The sequence below is a fragment of the Rhinolophus sinicus genome, chromosome 8, assembly GCF_057876585.1.
Source record: "Rhinolophus sinicus isolate RSI-liver-muscle chromosome 8, RSI-T2T, whole genome shotgun sequence".
Taxonomy (NCBI): Eukaryota; Metazoa; Chordata; class Mammalia; order Chiroptera; family Rhinolophidae; genus Rhinolophus; species Rhinolophus sinicus.
Window position 1 is genome coordinate 25,020,824 of NC_142508.1, and position 11,089 is coordinate 25,031,912.

General features: G+C 51.0%; 1 pseudogene across 1 annotated transcript in view; it reads left to right on the forward strand.

Moving 5' to 3' along the window:
* Window positions 1–7,776, forward strand: part of LOC141567629 (serine/threonine-protein kinase MARK2 pseudogene) — a 38,666-nt pseudogene extending 30,890 nt beyond the window's left edge. Inside the window, exon 3 of the transcript XR_016021957.1 lies at window positions 4,054–7,776. The product of XR_016021957.1 is annotated as a serine/threonine-protein kinase MARK2 pseudogene (transcript). The remainder of the gene's footprint in view (window positions 1–4,053) is intronic.
* Window positions 7,777–11,089: the final 3,313 nt, after the last annotated feature.

An 11,089-nucleotide genomic window follows, 5' to 3' on the forward strand; every position in this document is an offset into this window, starting at 1 on the left:
CTTAATTGTTTTTACAAAATAACTGAATGAAGTTCATCCATAAAAAAGTCTCTTACCTATTGAAGGTGAGAAAGGAAGTGTGTCAGTCCATGGAATATTCTAAATCTGCCAGGGAGCCGGGGAACCACTCACTCCAGCAGGTGAGCACCTGAACCACAGCCTGCAGGCAGCCATCAGCCCAGAAGGCGAGACCACCGTCTCCACAGCAATCAGCCCAGTGTTGGGACTTAGCCAATGACTGACAGCTTCCTCATTTTGAATCCCGCTTCCAACTGAGAAGCAAATGGAGGATAGCCAAATACGTTCCCCTGAGCAGTCAGGCAGGAAGTCCATCTTCTGGACAGCCCACCTCCAGCTCAGCCACGCCCGTGACCCCTGATCACAGTGTGCCTTCCTTTTTGGCCCCCATGGAGCTTTCTCCCTCCTTCCCTTGTCTCGGAGTCTCTGCCAAAGGCAGGTGGTGGTGGCCAACTCCCTTGCTATATAGGACAAGCTCTCCGTGTGCCATCCTACGTTGTGAGGTCTTCTTCTATCTCCACAGAGGTCAGGAGTGTATAGGAAGCAAAGAAAGCACTCTGAATAATAGCCATGCCTGCGTTCACTCTTTTCACAAATGTATTCATGAATTTATGTATTTATTCATTCATCACAATTGTTTCAATGAGATCTAATTCACATGCCACAAAATTACCCTTTTAAAAGGGTCCAGGTTAGTGATTTAGAGTCTGTTCACAATTTGTGCAACCACTAGCTAATTCAAGAACATTTTTACGATCTCGAAAAGAAACCCTCATCTCTTTAAACAGTCACTTATCTTCGACCCTTGATACAACCCCTGGCAACCACCACTGTGCTTTTTGTGTCTGTGGATTTGCCTATTCTGAATATTTCGTGGAAAAGCAGTCGTACAATATGTAGCTTTTATGTCTGGCTTCTTACACTTAGATTCACATTTTCAAGACCATCCATGTTTCTGCATGTGAGTTATTCCTTTGTTTGGTTTGTTTGGCTTAGAATTTTTCACTCTAAGCAATATATATATATATATATATATATATATATATATATATATATATATATATATATATATATGTCATGACTGTATGTATGTGTTTGCCAGGAGTTAAATAGGCAGATAGATAAAGAGATAGATGATAGATAGATGATAGATAGATAGATAGATAGATAGATAGATAGATAGATAGATAGATAATACATAGGTAGAACTAGATATATTTTTACTTTGATGTAGAGAACACACAGAATATACAGTTGGCCGTTATAACCATCTTAGGGATCCTCTTTCATGCCATTAAGTACTGTCTTCCTACTGAGCTCCATCCAACTTGTCCCACTACCAAGCTCATAGGGCACCATCTCAGCGGTCATCACTGAGACCCCCATTTCTTGGAACCCCTACACCACAGACCCTAATGAGGACTCCACTCCTGGGAATCCCCAGCAGTAGCCAAAGAAGGAAGCAACTTTCAGGGGGGAAGAGGGAAGAGTGCAAAGGAGGGAGACACAAAGAGGGGGAGAAAACAAGAGGTGGGAGGCGAAAGCCTGGAGCACCTGTTATTCCCTGGAGGTCTCCCAACCAAGTACTCACCGGGCCCAACCTTGCTTAGCTTCTGAGATTAGAAGTGATAAGGCACTTCAGGGTGGTCATATGACTATCAGGTTGGCAGCTGAGGCTGGGACGCCAGAAGTGACCCCAGGCTCCACTCTCCAGCAGGCTTTGGAGCCCTGGGTCCCCAACCTCCTATGGAGAGGTTGTCCTGACCCATCGTCCAGTGCTCTGTGGGGTAGCCACCAGGCTGCACCGTCTGAGTTCCCAGGACTGTGCACACTCAGGTGTGTGGCCAGTGGTTTCACTGCCACAAACAGCTGGAACTGCTGGGAGGAATGACAAGCCCCCTGTATTCCAATGCTGCCCCAGAACTGGCCACCCTTCTCTTATTCAGTATGTGTTGCTCCTTACGGGCATTCCACAAACCCAGCTGGGTTGCCATCTGGGATTCCAGGGGCGGCACTAACAGGATACAGGAAGAGCTACAGCATCTCACAGTGACTGGTCGCTTACTGGACAGGGAACTCCCAGAGCACATTGAGCCTGTGTTGGGACTCAGCACCCAGATCCAGAATGACTGTTGCTGTAACCATGGAACCTTTCTGGTAACTTATCTTCAAAGATGGTCATCGATTCCTTTTGTCCTTATGTACATGACAGAGCAAACAAGGCTTAAACACACAGAAGATACATGCAAAGTACATATGCATACATATATGATATATGTGTATGTATACAATTCAAAGATTGATTTTGGAGGTGACAAACTTTCACTCTCTTAAAAGGAGGTGAGAGGCATTCGAGAAACAGGAGCAAGTAGGGGAAGAGAGGTTAGGCAGTGTCGGCCTGGAGCCCTCTGGGGGCCAAGAAAAGAAGCCGCCCTATGGAGGGTCCACCCCCTCGCCCCCACCTGGGTGAAACTTCAGAGACTGGCCTGTTGTTCCTGGATCCCTTCACCCCATCCCTGCTCTTTTATTCCATGTATGTGGGGTGTGGGAGGTTTTTCTTAAAGTACCAGGTTCTTCCAGATCTTGAAACAAACTGATGCTGCAGGAAGAGGTCTCAGACACACTGTTTTGCCTCTCCCTGTACAGAATTAGGGATGTGCATCCTCCAGGCTGAGAATCGTGTAGTGATGTAGAGGTGACCATAGTAGAGGTGACAGAGCCCAGGTACATCTACTTGGGGGTTTTGTAGTACTAATGATACATATTTTAGGTGTACAACATGGTGTTTTTGCATACATAGTAAAATCATTACTACAGTCAAGCTAATTCACATATCCATCTCCTGATAGTTACTGTGTGTGGGTGTGTGGGTGAGTGTGTGTGTGTGTATGGTGCAAACACCTGAAATCTAGTCTCAGCTGATTGCCAGTATATACCACAGAACTGTGAACTAGAGTCACCACGCTCTCCATTAGACCTCTAGACTTATGCATCCTTCCTAACTGCCACTCTGGACCCTTTGGCCAAAATCTTCCCATTTCCCTCAACTCGCGGCCCTTGCTGTCCACACAGACCTCATCTTCTCTCATCCAGGAGTGGCAAAAAAACACTGTCACCTTTTAGGTTTGGCACCATCTCCTGGGCTATACATCTCCTTGACCTTGAAGCATGTATCGGCCAGCTCTTTCTCTGAGCCAATACAACCCCACATAGTGAAGACACCTGGCAAAAGCACACAAAAATGTGAAAGTCAGGCCAAGCTGTCCCAAACCCCACTGTCTGTGGCTGGTTCCTTTGTGACCTGTGCACAGGGGTTCCATGACTGGGTTTGCAGAGGAGGATGTGGTTTTTTTCTGGAGTGAGGTCTGTGGCTTGAATCGGATTCTCTAGCAGGAGACAGCCTGAGACCCACAAGTGAAGGGCTCAGTCCCAAAAGACTGCACGCCCCGTTCAGAGGCCAATCCCAAGTCCGCGGTGTCACCTGTGCTACTGACTGACTGGCTAGAAATCATAGCTTCTCCTGCCCCCCCCCCCGCCCCCTGCTCCTTGGGTTTGATTAAGTGGCCAGAGCAGCTGGCAGGACTCAGGAAGCCAGATTACTAGATTACCAGCGTATTACAAAGGATATTAAATGATCCACATCAACAGCCGGATGAAGAAGACATACATGGGGCAAAGTCCTGAATAAAGGAGCTTCTGTCCCCTTAGTCCAGGGCCTAACATCGTAGCACAAGCAAGCGTTCTGTTTCCCCAATGTGATAGCAGTCCTCTTTTGGGTTTCTTGGAGGCTCCATTGCATAGGTATGATTGATCAACTCATTGGCCACTGGAGCTTGATCCCCCTGCGGCCCCACTCCCCTCCCTGGAAATCCGGGGGTAGGACTGAAGTGTACAGCCCTCTATTCATAACCAGTTTCCCTGGCCACAGGGCTTCATCCTCAGGTGTTTTCCAAAAGTCACCCCATTAGCACAAACCCAATGGTGGTAAAAAAGGGACTTATTATGACTAACAAGAAACTCATGTCACCTTTATAGCTCTGAAGTGATTTCAGGAACTGAGGACAAGAGACCAGATATTGAAAAAAGAAAATGTTCCCATTGCTCAAATCACTCAGGAAATTCCAAGGGTGCTGGGAGCCAAGAACACCGGACCAAGACGAAACATCCACAAGAAATATATCTTTGTCACCTGATGACCTAACATCAAGTCAGAACATGCGTATGTGAATTTATACCAGTTTAACTTCTAGAACCTATGAGAACTGCTCCTTCACAGCTCTGACCCCACGCAGTTATTGATGTCACCAGATTACGTCTTGATGCATCGTGTGTCCCCACACGTAGACTCATAGTGGCTTTTATACGTTGGTGTCTTAAGTCAAGGAGCAAACACAGAGGAGAGCCACAGACCAATGACACAGTGGTACCAGCTTTTATAATCGTCCATGCGTTGACTTTGAACAGTGATCTTCATGTCCTCATAAGCCTGCGAGTGACAGCCCCGTTTCCTCTCATTCCAACCTGAGGAACGCCCTTCATGCAGGGCAGGTCTAGTGGTAAAGAACTCTCTCAGCTCTGGTTTATCTGTGAATGTCCAAGTGTCTGCCTCATTTTCAAAGGACAGTTCTGCCCGATATAGGATCTTAGTTGACAGTTCTTTTCTTTCAACGCTTTGTATACATCAACCCACTGCACTCTGGTCTCCATCATGTCTGAGGAGGAATCTGCTCATGAACTTATTGGCAAAAATTGGATAAAAGATACCTCCTCACAGCTTTAGAGATGTTAACAACGAACCTTATCTGGTCCTATGTCACACAACATTTTCCTATAATATCGTGATATCAGTTAAGTTGTGGAATCACTTTGAGACCAATCAGAGTTTCAGGAAAAGGAATTGAATATCTTAAGTGTAGGCACCATAAGGTCTTTAAAAGACAAAAGTTATGACAGATTTTCAAGTTATAAATGAAAAGTTCACTGAATGCTTACAGAAATTAAGCATCTTAATTTCTACTAAGGTAAATATCAGCCTTTGCTATTCCACGCAAACACAAAGCTCTGTGGCTCCTTTTTTTTTCTTTTCTGAGTAGAATCGTCAAGAGTAATTGGGAGAACCCTGTGGCTTTTGCCCAGCTGTGATTGCTTGTATCTTGCTCTGACCTCATAAGGCACGATTGTGATGGAGTTCCAGAGTATCCTATACACGGTCCTGGCTGGGCTGAGGTTTTTGTCCGTTGATAGCCCAGGAAGCTGATTCGTGGTGACCTGTTGGACGTGGACCAGTGAGCTTGTTTATATAGTTAGCATTGTTATTACATTTAGTACAGTTAGCGTTGCTTACTTTTACTTATTGGATCGTTAGTAAGTCTAGCTAGCATTGTTAGTATTGGTATCAGCATAGCATAGTTAGTATCTTTTATTCTCATTGTTCGTAACCATAGTTAGCAGGTTAGTCTCACCATAGTATAGTTAGGATCATGTATTGGCACCGTTTGTTAGCCTAGTTAGCGTTGGTAGCGTTAGTATCAGTATAGTATAGTTTTTATGGTTTATTAGTATTGTTTCGTATCAGCATAGTATAGTCATTTATTGGCATCGTTCCTAAGCATAGTTAGCATTGTTCACATACTTAACGTAGTTAGTACTGGTTGTTCGCATAGTCAGCATCGATACTTAGTATTATCCGCCAGTGTAGTCAGCGGGTCACCATGGCGAATGGCCTTCCAGCCATCTCTCCCCATAAGGAGCCCTTTATTGACCACTACGAGCTCCTGCACACCATCGGCCAGGGAAGCTTTGGCAAGGTGACGTTGGCCCGGCACATTTGGACAGGGTCGGAGGTGGCTGTCAAAGCCATTGGCTCTCAGGGCTCGTGCGGACAGACGGAAGTCAATTGTCTGAGGTTATTGAACCATCCCAACATCGTGAAGCTGTGTGAAGTCATTGAGACGCCGCAGAGACTCCTCGTCGTGATGGGGCACGTGCGCGGAGTGGACTTGCATCGCTGTCTGAAGGACCACCACCGCCTGAGTGAGAAGGAGGCCCGCCACGGGTTCCGGCAGGTGGCATCCGCCAGGCGATACCTCCGCCAGCGGACCGTGGTGCACAGAGACCTGAGACCTGAGAATGTGCCGCTGGATGCAGAACTGAATGTGAGAATCACAGGCTTCGGCGCAACCAGAAATGCACTGGCCTTAAGCCGAGCACGCTCTGGGGCAACTTCTCCCGCGTAGCCCCGGGGCGCTTCCTGGGCAAAGACTGTGAGGGCCCCGGAAGCGACGCGTGGAGCCGGGGGTGCTGCTCTGCAAGATGCCCACGGGGCGGTGCCGTTCGCCGGACGACGCTTCTCCCGCTGCGGCGGCGGGTTCTCAGAGGGCACTTCCACGTGCCGCTTTCGTATCCCACGAGTGCCCAGGGATCTTGCGGCGGTTGCTGACCCTCAAGCCCAGCGACAGACCCGCGCTGCACAACGTGATGAAGGAGCCGTGGCTCAACTGGAAGCAAGAGGAGACGCTCAGGCCATACCGTGAGCCACCCTGCGAGAACATGGACCCCGGGGTCACGCAGAGGATGATGGAGATGGGGTTTCAGCCGGAGAACATAGAGGAGTCAGTGACAAGCAGGACTTATGACGAACTGATGGGCACGTACCTGATCCTCTGCACAAAAAACCCGAGCTCCAGGTCCGCACCATTAAAGTTAGGCCCTTCCCTGGCTCGGACTTGAGCAGCCCCAGGCCTCCCGAAACCCGCCAGCTTCAGCCATCAGACCAGGAGACCGAGGAGCCTCCTGTTAGTTCTCCCGTCAGCCTGCAGTCGGGGGACAGCACTGCCACCCACAGCCCGGAATCTGGCACCCGCCTTCCCCAAGCCAGCTGGGAATCGAGGCCCAGCTCTCGCCAACCCAGCCTTTCGTCGATGCCCAGGTATGCCTTATTCATGAGAGTCGAGGACCAGCTCAGTCATTAGAGACTTACTCCATGCTGGGCATTGTGATAGTGTGACCCCCAGCAGCACGTCCTCGGGCCAGAGCAAAGGCTGTCGGCGGGTGGCTAGGAGGGTCTTCACCCGTATATTTAGCCACCTCTGCTGTTGGCCGTCCACCAAGTGGAACCAAGTTAAGCCAATTTAATCCTTAAACAGTGGACGGCCAAGGCCGGGCCACAGTCAAATACTGTCAAAAGGTCAAGCCACTCTCCCTGCATTGATATGCTGCACTCAAAAATGCTGAGCGCCAGGCACACTGGCCACATGGCGCGGGACATCGGCCAGAGGCTGGACACAAAACTGCGGCTGGGAGCAGTGCGAGAAGTACACGCCGTGTGTGAAGCACTGGGTCCGGCGGACGGTGGAGGAGTGCCAAGTGCCCCAGTGTCCTCTGCACCTGATTCAAATCAGGACGGTACCCAGCCTGTCTGTCTGTGGCCTTAGGGAAGCATCGTACCCAAAATACCTGGGGACCGTGGAGGTTGGCCTGGAGCCCCCTGGGGGACAAGGAGAAGCCGCCCTCACGGCAGGTCCACCCCTCGCCCCCACCTGGGTGAAACTTCAGAGCCTGGACTGTTGTTCCCAGGCCCTTCTCCCCACCCCTGCTCTTTTCCTCCATGTGTGCGGGGTGTGGGTGGTTCTTATTAAAGTACCGGGTTCTTCCACATCTTGTAATAAACTGATGCTGCAGGAAGAGGTCTCAGACACACTGTTTTGCCCCTCCCTGTACAGAATTGGGGCTGTGCGTCCTCCAGGCTGAGAAGCGTGTAGTGATGTAGGGCTTGTACTTAGTCAGAGCAACTAAAGAAAAATGACTGAAGACAATAATCACGGCAACTCCCAATAGCAACGAATATGGTTCCAGAGGGAACAGGCTGTGAGTTGTGCCGCAAGGCGGAAGGCAGAAGTTGTGTGTCACCTTCCTGCACTACACTGCCATGACCTAAAGTTTTCAGAAGGACCGAGGGGGCCTGTTGGTCCTGAGGCCTGTGGTGTTTGGGAGGAAGGGGTCCACAACGGTAAGCAAAGTCCCATGAACCAGCCTGTGTGGGGCGTCAGAGAAGTGGCAGGGGTGTGGGCCCCAAAGCAGCTTAAGGGTCACTGAGTTGTGCAGCCATTTCCCGTCTCTAAGGCAGGAGTCGGGCCTTCCCGAGTCCCCAAAAAGCAGCTTTGGCCCATGAAACGGAGAGGAGGCATGAGGGCAGGAGGAAAGGGGTGTTAGATGCATACAGGACAGAGGTGCAGGGCGAGGCTGGGCAAGGGGGGGATTTGGCCAGCAAGCCTTTTTTTTCAGGACTGCCCCCACTGGTGCATTTTGCTCTGCGTCTCCAAATTTAAACATCCCGCAGCTCAGGGCCTAGACGGCAGTCAGCTCCGATGACAAGACTCTGCTCAGGAGCCTTTCTCCTTCTGAGGGCTCTGGCGCTGGCTGGCTGGCCACGGGGCTGCCTCTGAGCTCCCTCCTTACCCCCAGCTCAGTGACACAGCAAGGGCTCTGGGTTTTGGTCAGAAGAGCAGGGGCTCCCAAGCAGGGAGGGACACGATCAGCTGCCATGAGACAAGACGCCTCTGGCTGTTTGTTCACAGTGGGCTCGCCGTGGGGGGGGGGGGGGGGGGAGAGAGAGAGAGAGCCTCCCCTCCATGTCAGTAAGGGCATCCCATCAGCGACGTACCAGCAAATCTACTGAAAATCACACACCGGTCCATGGTTTCCTGCTGGTTCCTGAATTAGGAATTCCTTAATGCAATTTTCAGTGGACACTCTCTCATAAAGCATGAACTCAGGATAGGGTGTGGCAGGCGGTAGGAGGGGACATTCAAAGGTGTGTGGCAGACACCCTGGGAGGCTCCCAATAACCTTGCCTGCTTCTCTCTCAGAGCAACCTCTCACCCGACTTGGAGCTGGGCACATGGCCGCCCAGCACTACCGAATTCCCAGTCTCTTCCAATGCGAGGCTGGGAAGGTGACCAGGCTCTCCCTCTCCGCACATGGACGTCTACAGTTGAAAGATCGCTGTGGTATAGACCTCTGTGTTCAGCAGCCTAGTCAGTACCTGGGACGTTTCCAGTAGCCCAGAGCCACTAGTGTCTCTCCTGACAGCAAGCCCTCTCCCCAGGCTGACCGGATACACCGACTCTCGTGACATGTGTGCCCTGCCAGCCCTCATAGGTTAACTCCCAGGTGGGCACCTCTCAGCTGAGGCATTGAGTTTGCCTGTGCTCCTGCATCCGGATGGATTATGACGCGGGCCCTGTTTGGGGACTGGCTGCCTGGGGACTCACCCTGCTCCTGGGAGCGGCCGGGGCTCCTGCATTCCCTTGGCTGTTCAGTGCTGTGTGCGCGGGACTCGTCTGTCTATTCTCCTGTCAGACACGCCAGGCCCGGTCCAGCTCGGGCTCCGGGAGCACAGGACCCCGGGCTGTGTCACACATCGCCCTGGTCACTGTCATTATATCGAGGAGCGGAACTTCTGAGTCAAAGGGAGCCCTGACTTCCTGGGCTAAGCGCATGTTTTTCAACGGAGCACTTTTGTGTGCCAGGCCCTGTGCTGAGCTACAAGGTGGGTAGGGGCAGCATGAACCAAAGCATGATTCAAAGATATCTAAGCCCCAGGCTGGCCCGTGGTGTGTGGGAAGGGCAGGCTGCTTTGAGAGGGATCAAAGGGGAGGCCTGGCTGCGTCTGTGGAGGGCGGTCAGAGATGCCCCCTAGTTAGGGACAGCTGCTGAGAGTCAATGCTGGTCAGGAGGTGTTAACCGTGGAAAACGTTGCAGGCAGTTGGACCAGTGTGTGCAAAGACTCTGAGGCTGGAGCAGGTTCGTCAGTCACTCTGGCTACCAGACCAAAGTGACACAGAGGGGGCAGCTTAAACAACAGAAAGTTTGTTTTCTCACAGTTACGGAGGCTGGGTATCAGCAAGCACCGGCGTCTCTTCCTCTTCTTGTAAGGGCGGTAGCCCAACCGGATCAGGGCCCCACCCCAACGACCTCATTTCACCTCCAGCCACCACTCACACGCCCCGTTCCCAGTACAGCCACACTGGGGGTTAGGTCTTCAGTATCTGCATTGGAGGAGACAAACTTTCAGTCTCTAACAGGAGGTGAGGGGCATTTGAGAAACTGGAGCATGTGTGGAGCTAGTTAGGCAGTGTCTGGGTCACCTGCTGTGTAAGAAACCACCCTGAAATTTAGTGCTCTAAAACAATAATCTTCATCTATTTAGTAATCTCCTGCACAGGAAGCTATAAATGTGTACATCATCTAAGATAGTTTGTTGGAGAGATAACTAAGCCCTTCCTTTGCTTCTCCCTCAGCCCTACTTCTGGGACCATGAGCTCTTGCGCTGGAACTCAGTCCTGGCCCGTGTGGTGATGCCAACTCCCTTGGGACATCAGAGCATCCGTGAGAGGAGCTCCGGGAGCTGCCCTGCCAGTACAGTCCTGGACTGTCTGACACCGTAATGCACTGGAGAGTGATGCAAACTTCTGTCTGCCACTCTCATGTGGGGCCCTTTGTTACAGCAACTGAACCTTGTTTTAAACAGAAGAGCACTCTTCGAGGGGATTTTTCTGTGTGGTTCTCTTGGGTCAGTGTATTCCAAGAACCACAGCTGTCTTAAATTGTCAACTCTCCTTTCCATGGGGTTACAGGCAAGCTCGGTGTGGGGACAAACCCCCAGAGAGCAGTTTCCAGGCTCTCGGCCTCATGTAGAGGGGTGCTGGCTCGGGTAGTAGATGGCCATCAGCTGTGGCTAGTTGGCTGTCAGCTGTAGCCGGTTAGCCAATTGGCCACTGATATAACTGGTGCAGCTGTGCTGGGGAGTGGGGAGTTGGTCGGTTGGCAGAAAAGCGGACAGCATGTCGTAGGTCGTGTAACTCCAGCCTCCAGTGAGACTATAGTGGTATGACTTCCCTACTTATGTCTCCGTGGGTGTTCCTTTTTGGCCTCACCATATCCTGCATTCTTATGCGGGGAGCGGGACCAGAGACCCCACATGACACCCTGCATGACACTCGGCTCCAGCCCACTTTCCTCTCCTTGTGCTTTTACGGAAATCTAACCTGTGAAGTTGGATGTTCCCCAA